Below are 16,908 nucleotides of genomic sequence, written 5' to 3' on the forward strand. Positions count from 1 at the left end.
TGCTCGCTCACACACTCGATCGCACACAGAAGGGAGGGAATTGAAGCTATCTAGTTAGTATGCTAGCAAACAGCATTCAATGGCTTTCTAAGGTCCTAAGTCTTTCTTCAATTTGCTAAACTCCTAACTCTATGTCCAACCCCACCTGGTTTGTTCAGTGTTGGAAAATCAAACCTAGGGTCCCTTGCATGCTGAGCAAGCAATACATCTTCAACCTGTAAAATTCATTTTAGAAAACTCTGCAACCCAAACTAGAACTAGAATTCCTCCTGCTCATGTGCTAGAATTACAGGTATACAAAGCCATGCCCAGCCATTTAGAAAATGCTCAGTCCAAAAGTTAAGTGAAATTGGGTTTGGGGGCTTAAATTAAATGAGGTTATTTTAGATATTCAAAGTGTAATTAGAATTATTACCACAGCACTGCCTGCTCTTCCAGAGTACCCAAGCTCAATTCCCAGTACCCACACAGCAGCTCACAACTGTAACTCCAATTCCAGGGGATCCAACACCCTCTTCTGCACACAAGTGGTACAGACGTGCGTGCATACAAAACACCCATACACATAAAATATAGATAAATCTCGTCGGGCATGGTGGTCCACGCCTTTAATCCCAGCACTCGGGAGGGGGAGGCAGAGGCAGGCAGATTTCTGAGTTCGAGGCCAGCCTGGTCTACAAAGTGAGTTCCAGGACAGCCAGGACTACATAGAGAAACCCTGTCTTGGGAAAAAAAAAAAAAAAAACCAACATATTAAATTAAAAGCTTAACAACTGTCTATTTTGATTCTAAAAGTTATCACCCAGTGAAGAAAACAGTCAATTTCCAAATCTATATATCTATATATGGGATAAAGAGTCCCCCCCCAAGGAGTAAGAGCATTCTCTAGCCAGGATGACCGCTTGTGTCCTGTGAGGTGCTCACTTCCTCCCTCATACCAGGACAAGATCCCCAAGGCCGTCCTTATACGGCCACCCTTATCTCTTCCTCACCTCTGAGTACGAGCACAATAAATACTGTTTTTATTGAATCAGGAATACCAAAGTAGTCTTATCTAAAGAACATGTATTTGTTCTTCCAAAGCACATGAAGTGAAGGTATGCTGGCTGCTCTGCTTCAAAGCCAGCAGCCAGGACTCAGCCCAGTTCCCTGCCTAGATAACTTGCTTCCTACAACAGAACTCACTACCTGCTGAGAGCTCTGAGCTACTGACAGCCAAAAGCCAAGAACACAAACCAAAAGGCTGATGAAGTTCCTAAGGCTACAACCTAAACCTCAACCTAAGACATTTGAACTCTTAAGTCTTTTTTTAAAAAATCGAAGCCGGGCGTGGTGGCACACGCCTTTAATCCCAGCACTCGGGAGGCAGAGGCAGGCGGATTTTCTGAGTTCGAGGCCAGCCTGGTCTACAAAGTGAGTGCCAGGACAGCCAGGGCTACACAGAGAAACCCTGTCTCGAAAAAACCAAAAAATAAATAAATAAATAAATAAATAAAAATAAATAAATAAAAAATCGAAATTAAAAGCCAACTTTTCAACATTAAAACCACTCCTAGCCCGGCTTGGTGGCGCACGTCTTTAATCCCAGCACTCGGGAGGCAGAGGCAGGCGGATTTCTGAGTTCGAGGCCAGCCTGGTCTACAAAGTGAGTTCCAGGACAGCCAGGGCTATATAGAGAAGCCCTGTCTCGAAAAACCAAAAACCAAAAACCAAAAAAAAAAAAAAAAAAAATCACTCCCTTTTCTAACCAACAGGAGGATTTTTCTTGGGTAGGTCTTTCTTGCTATATAAATAAATAAATAAATAAATAAATAAATAAAGGATCTGTCTAAGGACTGAGAGTGCAGCTTCTTTTGCCACTGATTACTACATAACATCCAGGCATGGACTGTGTGGCTGAGAATAAGTGACCCAATTAACTAAACAAACCACACACCCCCCATAATTTCCCTCTCATAGTCAGTCCATAATTTTATGCTGCATGATGCTAGAATTTGTTTCAGATATATAACTAAGTTAGTGCATTTACAAGTTGCACTCTGATTTGAGCGGGGCACTAAACAAGTGGGGCTGGGAGAAGGCCATGAGAGTGGTCTGTAAGTCCTATGTACATCTGTACAACCGTCAAAGAGCAAATTTAATTCATTTTTAAAAGAAAGGAAGCAAGAACAGGGAAACTTAAGAGTGGGGACCGAGCTTGTGGTAGCACATCCCTATGATCCCAGCACTCGGGAGGCAGAGACAGGAAGATTTCTGAGTCAAGGCCAGCCTGATCTACAGAGCAAGTTCCAGAACAGCCAGGGCTACACAGAGAAACTGTCTGAAAAAAAGAAGTAAGAGAGAAAGGGAGAGAGGGGATTTAACTCAGCTGATAGAGCACTTGACTAACAGTAACAAAGCCCCAAGTTCAATTCCCAGCTCCATAAACATCAGGCATGGGGCATATGGGCATGTCCCAAGCAGGAGGATCGGAAGCTTGGAAATTCAAAGTCAAAGGATGGAGAAATGGTTCAGTGGTTAAAAGCAAGCTTTTCCAAGGGTGCATGTTCAATTTATAATTATCTATCACTGCAGTCTGTCCAATTGTCCTCTTTTGGCCTCCTCAGGCACCAGACCCACACATGGTACACAGACATTCATACATTCAGACAAATAAAATAATTTTTTTTAAAGTGCAAAAGCAAGCCTGGTCTATATGAGCCACTGGCTTTAAAAAAAAAATTAGATTTTTCCTTTCTAATATCTTCCTTCCAGTGTCTTAGTGTTTCTCTTAGGCAATGGTGAGAGCATGGGGAGGAAGAACACTTACTTCCTCAGTATGAAGAAATGTGCTCATAGAAGTAAGGTCTACAGAGTTAAGGAAGGTTAGTGTCGGAACATAACTGAGCTAATGATAGTTCAACAAATAAAAAGTGCTTACTGCCGTGTGGGTGCGGTGAATCCTACTGGGACCTGAGTTTGATTCCTGGGACCCACAATGTGAAAGGAGAGAACCAATTCCCCAAAGTCCCTCTGACCTCCTCATGTACACCACCCCAACACACACATACACACACACAAATGAATGATTAAATGAATGAATGAATGAATGAACGAACAAACAAACATGTACTGGAGAATGGCTCAGTGGTAAAGAGCACTTGCTGCTATTGTAAAGGAAGTGAGTTCAGTTCCTAGCACCCACACCAGGCAGATCATAAGTGCCTTATCTCTGAACTCCAGGGGATCAGGCACCTCTTCTCATCTCCTCAGAAATCTGCACACATGTGAATGCATTCACACAAACATACACTCCTCCACATAAAAAGAAATAAAAATTCAATTTTTACTACCAAAAAAAAAAAAAATTCAGACCAAGGACCCAGTAGGATTCACAGCACCCACAACACAGTTTACAACTCCGCTTCCAAGGGATCTGGTTCATTCTTGCTTCTCCGTACACCAGGCATGTAAATGTCACATATGGTAATACATGCAAAACACTTATACACATATAAATGAAGATTATTGTTTTGCTAAATATATTTGAAGAATGGGGGTTAATTAATCAGGTTTCACATGATTCAATGCAACAGTGTTAAAGACTAACTTTATATACTCTTGTTTCCAGCTCAAAATACAACTCTGACTCTCCACATGTCAGTCTGACCTGAACCATCCCTAGGTAAACTACTAAAATGGAACTTCTGGCTCTTCAAAACAAAAAAGTATATGATAGAATATGTAACCACACAGAAATAGCACCACAGCCTGTGTAGGGCAGCCAGCTGGCATTCCTCTAAGAGGTCAGAAGCTCAATTCTTCCTTAACCGCAACAGCAATCCGTTCTTATGGTTAACTTATTCATACCAAAATTCAACAACACTGAAAATAAAAAAATAAAAAAAACAGAGGGGTGGTGAAAATGCAAGCATACTACCAAACCACTGAGTAGCACTAAGATGAGTGAACAGCAACCAAGGACAAGTAAACAGCAATACGTAAGCCAAATATCAAATGTTGCACTAATAAACTAAGAAGCAATTTTACCTTTCCTGCCCTAATATTATTAACAAAAGAACAACAAAGTTCATCAGATTCTCCAAACACAACTAACTGTGCCCGGTATGAACGTAAGTACCATTTTCCTTTTTGCTCAGTATAGAAACTCATGGAGATCTATCTGGGGCCTCTGCCTCCACAATGCTGGCATCAGACACCACTCCAGGCCTAGAATTTGCTTTGTTAATTAAAACAAGTTAAGGGGAACCACAAATAAAGTAAAATCATAAACATCAACCTTAGTAAGATGTCATTCATCCCACGAGACTTACAGAAGAGTATTTGACTATAGGATGAAAGCAGAAATATTAAAGTTATTTAATAATAAATTTCCAAGTCAGGCATGGTGGCACACCTCTAATCCTAGCACATGGGAGGCAGAGTGAGGTGAACCTCTGAGTTTCAGGCCAGCCTGGTCTACAGTGGTAATTCCAGGACAGCCAGGGCTACAAGAGAAACCCTGTCTCAAAAAATCAAAATAAATAAATAATGTAAATGTTCCTTAGCATATTATTTATAAATCCAAGTTCTGTTACATCTGTATATCCAAGAAAAAGTTGTCTCAGACAAATATAGCATAATATTCATTTTAAGTCATTTCTAATTACTAACTTACTAGAAATGAACAGAAAAAGAATAACAACAGTGGTGAAATAAACACCTAGAATAAATTCAGAAAGAAAGGCAAAGGAACTGTACGAAGAAAAGTATGAAATCCAAGAAATATTTATTAAAAAAGAAAGCAAAACTATCACCCTGAACAAATGTCAAACCTCCAAAATTAACACAAGAATATAATGCAAGTCTGAACAGCACCACATTTTAGTTTTCCAAATTACTTTCAATCCAGACAATAAACATAAATGCTTAAGCACAGCCAAAGATGAAAAAGCACAGTAATAGCTTAACAAAAATAACTGTCTACATGAAGTTATTATGCCTTTTAAATTTCAGGACAGCAAAATAGGGTCAGTAAGATGGCTCAGCAGGTAGGAGCGCTTGCTGCCCAGTATGATGACCTAAGGTCAATCCCGAGGACTCACAAAAGATCTACACATACACACACACACACACACACACACAAAATCACACACAAATTAATTAAAAATAGGGAGCAAAGCAAAGATACACGGAAAAGAAACAAAACAATAAAACAGAAATGTAAAACCTAAGTGACATAATTGAAAACTGAAAATGATTTCTTTAATCCTGGCAAGCTGGCTCTCTAAATAAGTCACACAAGAACCTACACTGACACGGAACTGTGGATCATACTTTGTGATTCCAACATACTATTGGCTGAAAAAGCATAAAGCCAGCCAGAGTTACACACTGGATTTTAGGCTGGCCTAAGCTACAGAGTAAGACCCTCTCTGAAACAAAAACATGCCCTCAAATCTCACTCCATTTGTTAACTCCATGTTATTCTAGGACTAAATAAACCACTCTTTTCTCAATTACTTTAATGTCACTTGTCATGTTTTACATATCTAATGTTTAGAAACATGTGACATTACAAAAAACTTACTACTAACACAGACTTATACAGCAAGCACCTCTACCCATTGTGCCACCTCACCAGGTATAAATTATGGCAACCTATTTAGAGTAATCTGACAATAGAAATAAACTAAAAAAAAAAAAACTTTTGGGGGCAGAACAGATGGCTCAGTACTTAAGAGTACTTGTTGCTCTTTCAAAGGACCCAACATTTTAGTTCCCAGCACCCAGGTTCAGCAGTAAACATCTACCTGTTATTCCAACTCCAGAGGATCCAACACTTTCTTATGGCCTCCATGAGCACATGCACAACACTATACACTAACATACTAATAATAAAATCTAAAATATACTTCTGTTGAACCTAAGATCCCATGTTTGAGATTCTAGTTATAAAATTAGAAAATATCAGCAAATATGGTAGCATCTACAAGTATATTTATTATAGCACTGTCTATAATGACAAAAATATGGAATAAGAGCTGGAGATGGCCCAATGGCTAGGGCACTTGGGTTTAGTTTCTAGAATGACATGGCAGCTTATAACCATCCAAAACTCCACTTCAGAGAATACAACTTCCCAGGAACCAGGCATGTAGGTGGTATACATACATACATACATGCCAGCAAAACATTTATACACAAAAATAATCTTTTTTAATCTTTTTTTTTAACTTGGAAATTACCTAAATATTCATAGGAAAATATACTCAAATAAACTGGGCTCCAGCCTATTGGTAATCCTAGCAGTCAGAGCCAGAGGCATGCCTCCATCTGAGTTTCAGGTTAGCCTGGTCTATAGAGCTTTCCAGGACAACCAAAGCTACATAGAGAAACAGAGAGACTAGGGTCTATCTATGCTACAAGTTGTAATGAGACTCTTTAAAAGATCATGATAGAAATACAGCTACTGCTCTTCTCCATTCCTCCGCCATCGTGCGCGCTATTCTTGATGCGGCTTCTTGCCATGTCTTCTCACAAGGCTTTCCAAATCAAGTGATTCCTGGCCAAGAAACAAAAGCAAAATCGCCCTATTCCTCAGTGGATCTGGATGAAAACTGATAACAAAATCAGGTACAACTCTAAGAGAAGACACTGGAGGAGAACCAAGCTGGGTCTGTAAGGATTCACACAATAGCAAGACTGAGGATTTATACTGAATTGTCATCAATCAGTCCTACCAGATGGATTTCAGCATTTAAACCTGGAGACTTTTCTTGTCTTAAATTAGGATGTTTGTCCAGTAATAAAATATAGAACCTTTCAAAAAAAAAAAAAAAAAAAGAAATACAGCTACTGACTTCAACATGTGATGAGAAGTTTTTTATGGAGTAGTAGAATTTGATCTTTCTTTAGTAAAAATAACTACGTATGCACATTTATGTCAGCATAAAAACCAGAAACACCTGGGGGTAGAGGGTGCATGGTTTCAGTCCCAGTGCTCAGGAAGCAGAGGCAGGTGGATCCCTGAGTTCGAGGCCAGTGTGGTCTACAGAGTGAGTTCCAAGACAGCCAGGGCTACCCAGAGAAACCCTGTCTTAAAAAAAAAAACAAAAAAAAAAAACCAGAAACAGAAGGATGCCCATCCTCCAGGCAAAACAGTTGGAGAGTAACCATGGAAGATCTGAAGGAAACCAATAGCTTTCCTAAAATCCTTTCAATTTTGTTACTTATTACAATAGATTTATTTTTAATAGATTAAAAAGATGAAAAATAAAACTAGGCTTAATCGACACACTCTTAATGCCAGCATGTTTTAAGTTTGAGGCCAGCTAAGTCTACATATCAAGTCCCCGCCCAACAAGACTTACAGTAAAAACCTGTCTCAAAAAAACAAATGAAAAATGAAAAAAAAAATCTCAGAATCATGAAAGTATTTTATTAAAATACAAGGGAGCTGAGACTTAGAAGGCAGAGGCAGGCAAATCTCTGTAAGATCAAGACCAACCTAGTTTACAGAGCAAGATCCAGGCCAGTCAAAGCTACAAAGTGAGTCACTGTCTCAAAATCTGACAAAACAAGAAAGGGAGTCAATAACTCATCAATGAACTACCTACCAACACATTCTCTGTTGGAAAAGAGGCAGTTAAGACTGCTGTAAGACTGTTAGTTTTCTTGACAAAATGAATGACATGATAGATACTGAAAAGAAAGATGTGTGTGAGATTTCTTTACTGACACCAGAAGCCTCTGATGGAGAAACCAGGAAGAGTGGTGGTTAATGTCAACTTCCAAATTAAACATCTAAATACCCAAACATCTCAAAGAAACACAGACAAGATTATTTGCTTTCTGTTTTGTAGCTGCTGTTTACACATTAGAAATAGTTCTGAAATTTTTAAAAGATGTATGTTGGGAATGAAAGGTATAATTGCGGAGATCAGAAGACAGCTTGGTCTCCTACCTTGGAGTCAGGATATCAGGAATCAGATCAAACCTAGGCCACCATGAATGTACAGCAAGCACCTTCTCTCACTGAGCAACCTCACCAGCCTCAGAAATAAATTAATAAGATTTCAAACAAATACAGAAGGTATGAAGCTAAAAAGAAAAACTTCTACTGTCAATTTCAATGTAATTTTCTATGTATGGTTCTCTAGGGCAGTGTTCTGATTTTATGCTTGTAAATGTTCTCTCTCTCATGTGTTACAGTGATAAAGGCGATTTTGTATACCTGAAAACAAACTTTTTTGCTGGCATCAACTCTTTCTATCACAAATAATAGACCTGCAGCAGAGTTTCATAACAGGAGCCAAACCCTGGCTGCTCTAGACTGGACCAATTACTATATGTAAGAGTACCTGAAGAATTCTATATTATTTTCACCTATAGCATCCATTCTGAAGACCAAGCTCTAAAAGCCAGACATTGCATTATATGCCACAAATTTGAATTTTGGTTTTCTAGAAGCTCAAAAATATAGAAACCAGTTAGCATGCACTTTAAAAAAAAAAAAAATTGCCCTGCTTCCTTGCCTGGAACAATGTTGCATTTCTATAGGAGAGGGGGATAGGAGGAGAGGAATGGGTTTTCCAGGTGGAAGAAAAGCATTACAGGGCTGGAGAGATGGCTCAGCAGTTAAGAACACTGACTGCTTTTCCAGAGATCCTGAGTTCAAATCCCAGCAACCACATGGTGGCTCACAACCATCCTAATGAGATCTGATGCCCTCTTCTGGGGTGTCTGAAGTACAGTTACAGTGTACATACATACAATAAATAAATAAATCTTAAAAAAGAAAAGCATTACAAGTATAGCTGGAAAATTACATTAAAAATAAATATGAAGACCTGCCATAGTATCCTATCCCTTTAATTCTAGCACTTAGGGGGCAAAGGCAGGCAGATCTGTGTGAGTTCATGACCAATCTGGTCTACAGACTAAATTCTAGGATACCCAGAGCTACACAGTGAGACCTTGTCTCAAATAAATAAATAAACGGTGCCAGGAAACAGCACCGTTCAGAGTGTGTGAAAAAAAAATAGTACAAACAGCAGAAATAATCAGCACCTGGGCTCTGCCTATGTCCATATGCATGTGCAAATGAATGAATGAATGAATGAATGATCCCCTTCCCTTTTCCCTCTTGCTCAGGCCCCTCTCACTCCGGGCCCACAGGTTTTGTTTTGTTTTGTTTACCTCATTGTGAATGGTTGTGAGCTACCATGTGGTTGTGGGGATTTGAACTCATGACCTCCGGAAGAACAGTCAGTGCTCTTAACCTCTGAGCCATCTCCCCAGCCCAATAAATAAGATTTTTAAGCTGCAAAGATATGTTGATGCCCAGGAAAGGTTCTTTCTTCTTTTTTTTTTTTTTTTTTTTTTTTTTTTTTTGGTTTTTCAAGACAGGGTTTCTCTGTATAGCCCTGGCTGTCCTGGAACTCACTTTGTAGACCAGGCTGGCCTCGAACTCAGAAATCCGCCTGCCTCTGCCTCCCGAGTGCTGGGATTAAAGGCGTGCGCCACCACCGCCCGGCTAGGTTCTTTCTTCTTAAAACTGTTTTGTTCCTCAATAATCATACCAAAACCTAATATTTACAAAGAGTCAATTAACTCTATACACTATACTTATCCTTTAGTTAGTTTTCTAAATCATCTCAAATCAGTATTTTCATATTTTTAAAGATATTTTCAAATATTTCAAAGCATGGCAAGAAGTCTTGTATGAAGAATTTTTTAAAAAGGAACTTAAATACTAGCTTATCTCCTTTTACTTTAGCTTTAAACTGAATTTATTTTTATTTTTTATTTTTATTTTTGGTTTTTCTGTGTAGCCTTGGAAGTCCTGGAACTCCCTCTGTAGACCAGGCTAGTCTCCAACTCAGAGATGCATTTGTCTCTGCCTCCTGAGTGCTGAGATTAGAGGCATATACCACCAAGCCCAGATCAAGTCTAAGATTTCTTAATAGTGAGAATTTGAAACTATCTTCCCTAGCTTTAAGCTATAAGAACACAACTGGAACCCTTCTTACAACCAAACAGTACAGGTCACCTAGTCTTTGGTTGGTTGGTTTTCATTTTCAAGACAGGGTTTCTCTGTGAAGCCCGGGCACTGGGTTTAAAGGCATATGCCGCCATGCCCAGCCTATTTTATAGTAATCTTTTTTTAAGGTTTTTATTTTTAATTGTAGGTTTCTATCTGTGTGGGGATATGTACATATGAGTGCAGCTGCCCATGGAGGCCAAAAAAGAGTGTCCAAACCCCCTGAAGCTGGAGTTACAGATGGTTGTCAGTCACCTGATGTGGGCGCAGAGAAACAAACCAGAGTCCTCTACTATAGCACACCATCTTAACTACTGAGCCAACTCACCAAGGCCTCCTCTATACCCATCTTAATTTAACCCAAAGGCTTGTAAAGAAAAGAAAACAAAGTTAATTCACAGTTCCAAATATGCCTGATCATATCTCCCTCATATCTGTTCCTACAGGAATCAGTAATATTAACTTCAAAGTGTGGGACAGGCTAGAAAATTTGGGATACTCAGTAAAGCAGGCACACAAGGAGAGACAAAACACAAGCTGAAATAAGCAAAACAACTGCCTATTAAGCATAAGTGACCATTGTGTGCTAGCAACAGGAAAGGAGGAGAAAAAATTACTGCCTCTGGGATGTGTTTAATTATTCACAAAGTAAAAGGATCTCATATATTTTCTTCAACTTAGACAAAATAATAATTTTCTTCTTAACCTACCCTTCTATGACAATGCTTCTAACTTGTTAATTTTATTTCCCAATGGTTTCAGTAAGCACTAAAGGGCTAACTGTCCAAAAGCTTAGTGAAAAAGCATTTCTCATGCCAATCATTTCACCCTAATCTTTGATATTAAAGTGCTAGCTAATGCTGATTCAACAACTTTGACAAGTGGAGTGTTGTTTTCCTCGTTGTTAAATCTTTCACACTCTCATATTCCTAGCAACCAAAACTCATGCCACATGACTCTGTATCATCCCTCAGAGACAAGAGAGCAGCCTGCAGGCGTGTTCAAGGAGAAATTACACTCCTCTTTTCCACTTTTCTCTTCCCTGTCCTCATTCAAATGAAAATTTCTACACACACACACATATTTTGGAAAAATCCTAAGAACAGATTTTTCAAAACATACAAGCCAAGAAATATGAATTTATATAACCCCATATATCCTCTTTCTGTTGCAGCTGTTGTTACGGTTTATATATGGAGTCCAGTTTTGAAGCTTGCCCTAGCAGGCATTGGATTTCCTATGCAGATCAGGCTAGCCTAAAATTTGCAATGATCTTTATACCTCTGATCCCTGTACGCTACATTACAGGCAAAAACTACCATGCCCAGCTTTACATGGTCTCTTAATTCTAAAATTGCTTGCTACTTTAAACATCCTGCCTAAGAAACGGAGAAAGGTGGATCCTGAAAGCAAAGGCCTGTAATCCAAGGTTTAGGGAGGCTGAAATAGAAAGCTGGTGGGTTTAAGGCCACCCTGAGATACACAGTAAGACCTTGTTTCCAAACCAAATAAAGAGGTGCTGGAGACGTGGTGAGTAGGTAAGAGCAAGAAAACTCTTTCAGAGGACAAGGGTTCAATTCCCAGCACCCACATGGCAGCTCATAACTGCTCTAACTCCAGTTCTAGGACTTCTGACACCCTCCCACAGACACACATGCAGGCAAACACCAATAAACATAAAATAAAAATCAATTATTAAAAACATTTATAAAAAAGGGGGGACAGGGAGATGTTTTAGCAGTTAAAAGCACTTGCCAAGCAAAATGACTTGAGTCCACTCTTCAGAACCTATTCACAAAGCCTATTTGGCTCATCTGTAACTCCAAGATGGAAGGCAGAGATAGAAGAGACTACATTAACAGGGAAGCAGGCAAGAACCCTCAAAAGTTGCCCTCTGAGGGCTGGAGAGATGGCTCAGAAGAGCATTGACTGTTCTTGCAGAAGACCCTGGTTTGATTCCCACCACTCACATGGTGACTTACAACTGTCTGTGTAACTCCAACTTATGGCCTTCATGGGTACCAAGTTTACACATGACGCCCAGACATCATACAAGCAAAACACCAATACAAATACAATACAATTTTTGTTTAAATTTAACTTGTCTTCTGACCTCCACACTGTCCACAGCATAAATATGCAAGAACTCACAAGTACATGTACAAAATTCATAAAAATTTAAAATATAAAGTGATTAAATAGAGATAAAAGTAGTGGAGTGTTTTTTTTTTTTTTTAAAGCTAAAAATCAAGACCTGAAAACAAGTCATACAGCATTAAGATTAAAACACAGGCCAGCCAGGGGCCAAAGCTCCAGCTAAGGCCCAGGCTTCAGCTCCAGCCCAGGTTCCCAAAGGTGCTCAGGCCCCCAAAGGTGCTCAGGCCCCTGTGAAGGCCCCATAGAAAAGGCTCCTGCCAGTGTAAAGACAGACAGACTGCTGTGACACACCTCCCCACACACTATTTGCAGACGACCACTGTCCTATGTTGTTCTTACAAATAAACTCAGGCAAGATCTGTTTTAAAAAAAAAAAAAAAAAAAAAACCACAGGTCAGGTGCGGCTGCAAATACTTTGATCCTAGGAAGGAGACTTAGGCAGTCAAACTGTTGAGTTCCAGACCAGTGTGGTCTATATTGTGTCTAGGATAGGAAGAGGGCTACATAGAGAAATCCAGCCTTAAAAAAAGAGATTAGGGTTGGCAAGATGACTCAGCGAGTAAGAGCACTGACTGTTCTTCCAAAGGTCCTGAGTTCAAATCCCAGCAACCACATGGTGGCTCACAACCACCCATAATGAGATCTGACGCCCTCTTCTGGTGTGTCTGAAGACAGCTACAGTGTACTTACATATATTCAATAAATAAATATTTCAAAAAAAAAGAGAGATTAATCAAAATAAGATGCAAGCACCTAACATAGAGAGATGGATAGGTGGATAAATGGATAGATGGATAGAGTAGATAGAGTGGATAGAGTGGATAGATTTGATAGAATAGAAAAGTAGGTAGGCAGGTAGACAGATAAATAGGAAGGATAGATAGGTTAGATAGACAGACAGACGGACTGATTGACTGATTTGGACCAACACACACCTGGAGCTCCCTAGAGGCCAGAGTCAGATCCCTGAAACTGGAGTCACAGACAATTGTAAACCCCCATGTGGGTGCTGGGAACCAAACCCTGATCTTCTGGAAGAGCAGTGAGTGCTCTTAACCACTCATCTCTTCATAAAGGTTTTATTTTTGTATTCTCTTCAGCTAAATCTAAGAGTTTTCAAGTTTTAATCAGTTATGTTCCATTATATACACAAAAATTTAAGTCTCTATCAAGTGCAAAAGGGATTAAACATTTTGAAATCTGTCTTGATATGTAGATTCCAATTCAAGTTTTCAAATTAAAAATAACTTTTGAAAGAACTCATTTGACCTTTTATGCCAACATAAGGATTTTTTAAATGATTCATTTAAACTATTTGGGTTTTTATCTGCTTTGTATACTGTTTGGTTTAGTTTTGTTTTGTTTTGTGTTTTTTACTCTGACTTTCTGGGAGGTAGGGTAGGATAGAACCTATAGCTTCAAGTATGATAAGCTAGCACTCTACCACGGAGTTACACCCCACTACCTAAGAATAAAAATAAGCCGGGTTAAATATCAGCAAGGCAATATTGGAAATTTCTATATTTTAGTTTCATTCTAAAATTCATTCAGATTATATGGTTGCTGTCAGCAAAACAGGCTGGATCAAAAAAAGCATTTACCTTTGTCAAAGAAAATAAATGCAACTGGACATAACACACCCCTTGGAGCAACATATGCCTGCAGCCCCAGTACTGGGAAGAGAGTGAAGTACACAAGTTCCAGGACAACCTGAGCTACATAGGAAGACTGTCTCCAAAACCAAAAGCGGGGCCACTACTGGTGGCACAGACCTGTTAATCTTAGCTACTCAAATAAGGTAGGAGGGTCACAAATTAAAGCCAGCCTCAGCAACTGAGCTAAAACCATGTGAGAAAAATAAAATAAAATAAAAGCAGGGGGTGGGGGCTGGAGGGAGGGAGGGAAGAAGGAAGGAAATAAAGGGAAGTTTACTAAACATAAATGTTAACTTCTAGTGCAATTCTCAACAGACAAAGTAGACATTCATATATGTGCTGATCAGTGGTACACAGAACAGCACTTTGCTAATAATTTGTTTAGCAAAAGGGTACTTTCTCAAGGTAAACTGCAAACCATCTAAGAATGAATGGCATTTAAATCCCAGTATGTTAAACCATAACATGAACTGAGTTAAATAACTTTGATAGTTCTTTCAATACTTGTTCAAAAAGTGAACTCAAAAACTGAAAATTTCACCATACAAGGAGACACAAGCCCCGAGTTCTTTTTAAAGCAAAAGAAAAGGGAACAACTTTGGAGCAACACACAGAACTCATATCTGACAAGATTAACATAGTTCTGAAGGAGCTTCTCAAAACAAATGACAAGAGCACAGACTATCTGCATGAAAACACTGACCTCCCTGACACTGTGTGACCTGTAAGAATTGACCTGTTCTCACAGGTCAAAAGCTTGATAAAATAAAGCAGCGTCACAGGGCTGGAGAGACAGCTCAAAAGTTAAAAGCACTGACTGCTCTTAAACAAGACATGAACTCAGTTCCCAGAACCCACACAGCAGCTCACACCTGCCTAGAATTCCATTTCCAGAGGATCCAAAAACCCTCTTCTGACTTCCACTGGAACTGAGTGTGCACGTGATACACATATGAATACCGGCAAGACATTCACACATAAAAATATAAATAAATCTTCAAAAATATTAAATAGAGCATCAATATAAAGTTTACAACTATTGAGAGACTTGACTTCCTTCAAGTTATAAACTTAGGTTTCGAGTTACCTGTGATCTCAAAGAAGTTATTCTCTTTTGCAGATGCAAAAACCTAGGCTGAGATAAAACGGACTGGGGGGCGTGATTCAACCACACTCACCTAACTTGAAATGTAGGAAATAACCAGTAAATTATTGTGAAATGTTTTTTATTCATGCATACTGGACTGCAGACATATTTTAACAACAGAATTAATGAAGTTATCATTACTTTGAGGATCCACAGGTTTCAAATCAAACGTCTGGCAAATACTCCAGGCAACGGTGGAAATGGATGCTTAAAACCTAACTAGTCTGAGAAAAGTCAACATAGGAAGTCAGCAGCGTTCATTGCTATACAAACACCTGAGGGGTGCGGTCACTAAGAGACCATTCAGCTCGCTCTTCTGTTAACTAATCCCTATAGGAACCAAAAAAGTTATCTTCCTTTCTACCTACGTCAGATTATTATTCTCCAAGGGCAGCTTTCCATGCTCAAGCAAATATAACGCTAAAACAAAAAAACAAACAAACAAAAAGTATCAGTAAGTGCCCCAAAGCTCAGCTTTCAGAACAGAAAGAAATGCAGAAAGTATTTTCACAGCTCCTTCGCACCCAAAGCCGCTTGGCCTGCTTTAAACCCATTTGCTGCGGAAATACACCCTAGGGTGGTTCGACGGCTCTCCGACACCAAGCCCTAACTGGGAAGCAGAACCGACAGTTCCAGGCAATGAGGAAGAGCCTGAGAATTACTAGAAACCGACGTCCGCAGAAACGAGAGTTGGAGAGGAGTGAATAGTGCGGTCTCAGGTGAGTTCTTTAAAAAGAAAAGGAGAAAGAAGAAGGAGGAAGGGAAAAAAAAAAGCGAAAGTGTTTGGACCAGAAGTTAGTTGGAAGGTTAGAGGGAGGCGAGGCCGATGTCCGGCTCTCAGTGGACGGCACTGCAGGGACCAAGCAGAATTGCCCCTGCGTGGGAAATGCTCAGAGTTCTCAGATCTGACCCGAGTCCCCAACACAAGAACGCTGATACGTGGCTCTGAGAGGACACGCGGGGGTGGGGCCCGGCCCCGCTAAATCCTGGGCTCCCCGAACAGAGCGAGCTTTCAAAGGAGCCTCGCAGCCTGAGAAAGTCAATGGGTTCAAGGAGGCCTGCGGCGGCCAGACCACGCCAAGGGAAGAGGAAAGCGACCGCGCACGGCAGCTCCGGCTCTGAAGATCCCGAGGGTCGGCCCTCAGGAAGTCCAAGCAAGCCCGGGGCTCCCGGGTCCCTCCTGACCCAAACCTGGGTCCTCCTCACCCCCACCCCCCACAGGCTGAGCCCGGACCCCTGGGACTGACAGGAGGTTTCCGGCCAGACGCTCCCGGCTGCGGCGGAGCCCAAGAGCCGACCCGCCCTCGGTACCGCGAGTGACACTCACCGGCCCGAAACCTCGAAGGAAACCAGCAGCTTCGGGGGCGGCGGCGGCAGTGGCAGCAGGAACCGAACATCCAAAATGGCGGCTCCCTCGGCCTCAGCACCGCGACTGCAGGCGGAGGGATCCCGGGCAAGGAGGGCGCTTATACCTCACACCTCGCGCTTCCCCGGGAGACGCCGCTCCCCGGCTCCCTCTCGCCGGCCGCCCCGCGTCCCTCAGACTGCAGCCCGTGCCGTCTCCCACCCCGGATGACCCGAGGACTTGGCCCCCGCCGAGGACTATTTGCCGAGGAGGAGGCGACTGCGCCGGGCAGAGCGACGCAAAGCGTAGCAAGGGTCGGGGCTGTCACTGATGACGCTCGACGCCGCTGCCGAGTCACCGCTGCGAGGAGTCTGAGCTAGCACGCTCCGGCCCGGCCCTGGAGCCGTCGCATTTTGGTTCCGTTCTGGGGGGAGGGGGAAAACTGTGCAGCCAGGAAACGGTGGGGGGGGGGGGGGTCACCTGAGGTGGGCGGAGCTCAGCGAGGGAGCTGGGGAAGGCGGAGAGGAGAGGCAGGGGCAAGCACATAGACATGGAGTGACCAGTTTTGTCCAAGAGGATT

The 16,908-nt window shown here is 41.2% G+C and overlaps 1 protein-coding gene and 1 pseudogene across 1 annotated transcript in view; one reads left to right on the top strand and one right to left on the bottom strand.

Annotated features, from left to right (window-relative positions):
- Positions 1-16,659, bottom strand: part of Ap1g1 (adaptor related protein complex 1 subunit gamma 1) — an 87,358-nt gene extending 70,699 nt beyond the window's left edge. Inside the window, exon 1 of the mRNA XM_021171151.3 lies at positions 16,311-16,659. The gene's annotated coding sequence lies outside the window, so the exon portion shown is untranslated. The remainder of the gene's footprint in view (positions 1-16,310) is intronic.
- LOC110300940 (large ribosomal subunit protein eL39-like) lies at positions 6,509-6,829 on the top strand (annotated as a pseudogene).
- Positions 16,660-16,908: the final 249 nt, after the last annotated feature.

This window comes from Mus caroli, unplaced genomic scaffold (genome assembly GCF_978045245.1).
Source record: "Mus caroli unplaced genomic scaffold, Mus_caroli_1 scaffold_10, whole genome shotgun sequence".
In the NCBI taxonomy this organism is placed as follows: domain Eukaryota; kingdom Metazoa; phylum Chordata; class Mammalia; order Rodentia; family Muridae; genus Mus; species Mus caroli.